The sequence below is a fragment of the Sebastes umbrosus genome, unplaced genomic scaffold (assembly GCF_015220745.1).
Source record: "Sebastes umbrosus isolate fSebUmb1 unplaced genomic scaffold, fSebUmb1.pri S35, whole genome shotgun sequence".
NCBI classification, from domain to species: domain Eukaryota; kingdom Metazoa; phylum Chordata; class Actinopteri; order Perciformes; family Sebastidae; genus Sebastes; species Sebastes umbrosus.
This window is the reverse complement of record NW_023618440.1, coordinates 224,379-227,500: the sequence shown is the minus strand read 5'-3', so window position 1 is coordinate 227,500 and position 3,122 is coordinate 224,379.

Genomic DNA, 3,122 nt, shown 5'->3' with positions numbered 1-3,122 from the left:
GGCCTCAAGTCGTCCTGCAGTTCAACTTCTTGCACATCCTCCTCAAGGCATAATGGGCTCCTGTGGTTCATCCCGTGCTTGTGGTGCGAGTTGGCAGCACTGCACAGTAGGGAATGTCCTCATGGAGTTTCCAGACAATGACATTGTAGATCTTCGGCAGGGTAAACTTGAACAGAATTAGCATCTTCTGCAGGTCACTCTGAGAGAGTATGGGGCTCACGTCTTGCAGGAGGTACCTCAGGTGGTTGAAGTCCACGTAGCCACCATTCATGACCAAGCCAACACAGGTGATGAACATGACAACCTTCAAGTGACCTTCTCCATCCATGCCACGCCATGGTCTCTGTACTTTTCCAGGTTCCTGGAGTAAGTAAGGGATCGCCTCTCCAACTCCACTTCGTCTTGCATAGTCATGTGAACTTAGGCGGAAACTGGGAAAGGTTCGATGTCGCTACATATCTGCACATAGTCCTTGAAGTTTCACCACACATTCTTGGTGCCCCTGTAGTCCCGGAATTTGAATGCAGGGAAGAAGATGATTTTTGCCTCAATGAAGCCTTGCAAAAGACACTCCTTGACATCTTTGCCAACCTTCCTCACCAACATGTGAGCCCTGGCAAAGGTGTTTGACCCTGGGAAACAGTCCTTGACTGAAAGGTCCTCTCAAAGAGTGTCAAGAGGCCAGGCACCTATCAGCCTCCCAGGTGGGGCTGTGGATGTCAGGTCAGACAGGGGGACTTCTGTGTTCCTCTTGTACAGATCCCCAAGAAGCACTCTGACAAGATTAGCCCCAGAAACTGATGGGGCTGCATCAAGTGTCTGACAGAGAGGAAAAAGACGCTCGATGCGCATCTTTTGGAGGTTGTCTCTGGTCCAATGAGGAAGTGGGGGTGGTGTTTCCTCAGAACTTGCACTTGAATGAGGTGCCAGGCCAAGGAACCCTCTCTTTTGGCTCAGGCTCTTGTCACTCACTGTACTTGTGCCCAAGGACACACTTATTTGGAAATCCAATGGTGACAGAGGACGCCCATAGAGAATCTCCTCAAGTGCTAGTTCAGACTGGAATGCCTTCCATGTGCAACTTCTTCATTGTCCCGATACAGTTGTGTTAGGGTATCCACCAACAAACACAGCACATCACGGAGGATTGAAAGTGTTGTGTCCTGAATAGGGGAATATTTGTAGTGAGACTCGTGACACGATGCCTACTCTCTGGCAGTCTCATGAGAATCTTAATTCACTTAAACAATATTAACAGTGACTTAAATTCTTATAATTTATAATGCTTTGCATTTGTTTTCACACTGAGTCAAATTAACAATATTAATTACTTCTATTACTTAACATTTCTTTAGATAAACAAACAATAAACAAACAAATTCACAAATGCACATCTGTCACTCTTTCTATCAAACAGGATAAATTCAATATAACAGATTAAATATTACTGCAAACAAGTCTATAAAACAATAAACATTAAATATCTAAGCAAAAATAATTAAACAAAAATATCCTATAAGACATAAATTACTCTAAATTTCCTCTGTCAATTTCTTATCTTAACCAAGTTTTATAATTAACACACAAATGCATCATCTTTACCTTTAAACACACATATACACTTCACTGGCTCATACTGTCTTCACACACACACACACACGCGATGAGTCGCGCGGCTCTGCCATCCTGTGGCGCTGTTAAAGCGGCAGATCAAACACAGCTAACTAGCTTGAACCAGTGTTTCACTTCACGCTCGAACAATGCCAATAAAACATACAAAACACTCTACATTAGGTCAGCATATTAATACAACAGAACTCAACAGCTCAGTAAACATATCTGAACGTTTTGAGTATGAAATACTTATTTCTGTACCTGAATAGGGGGATATTTGTAGTGAGACTCGTGACACGATGCCTACTCTCTGGCAGTCTCATGAGGATGAGGCACCGTAGTCTCGAGCTTCCCCTTCAGGCCTCGGCAGGTATCACTAATCAATCTCAGAACAGACTTAGCAGGTAGAGGGTTCGGCCACGCTGAACACGCCTGACTTGAATCTGAGTCTCTACGACCTTCCGTTCCCGAGATACAACACAATTCCACTCGGGGAAATGGCAAAATGTGCCATATCTCGAGAACGGAAGGTTGTAGAGACTCAGGATCAAGACCAGCGTACTCAGAGAGCCCTCAAATACTAAATAAAACTGATCCCGAGTCTTTACGACATTCCGTTCCAAAGATATAGCCCAAAACCCACTTGGGTAAATTTCCAGATGAAGTTTTTATCCCCTTAACCTAACCCTAACCCTAACCCTATATAAATATGGACATCTTATAAAAGCAGTACTCACAGACAGTGCTTCTAAAAGTGCTTCCAAAAAAAAATGGATGTAGATATGGACTAGATAGTTTCAACATGTGCTTCTACTCAGGAATGCAAGAAAAACAAAGATGGCAGCTAGGGTCAAAGGTCAAAGGTCACAGGTCACAGGTCAACAGATAATGCCTGTAGTAAAGATAAACAGCAACCCCTAGTGGCTGCAGAAATGAACTGAAAGTTCCTTTCCTCAGGCCAGAACAACCATTTCTTTAGATAAACAAACAATAAACAAATAAATTCACAAATTCACATCTGTCACTCTATCTATCAAACAGGATAAATTCAATATAACAGATTAAATATTACTGCAAACAAGTCTATAAAACAATAAACATTAAATATCTAAGCAAAAATAATTAAACAAAAATATCCTATAAGACATAAATTACTCTAAATTTCCTCTGTCAATTTCTTATCTTAACCAAATTTTATAATTAACACACAAATGCATCATCTTTACCTTTAAACACACATATACACTTCACTGGCTCATACTGTCTTCACACACACACACACACGCGATGAGTCGCTCTCACTCTGCCATCCTGTGGCGCTGTTAAAGCGGCAGATCAAACACAGCTAACTAGCTTGAACCAGTGTTTCACTTCACGCTCGAACAATGCCAATAAAACATACAAAACACTCTACATTAGGTCAGCATATTAATACAACAGAACTCAACAGCTCAGTAAACATATCTGAACGTTTTGAGTATGAAATACTTATTTCTGTACCTGAATAG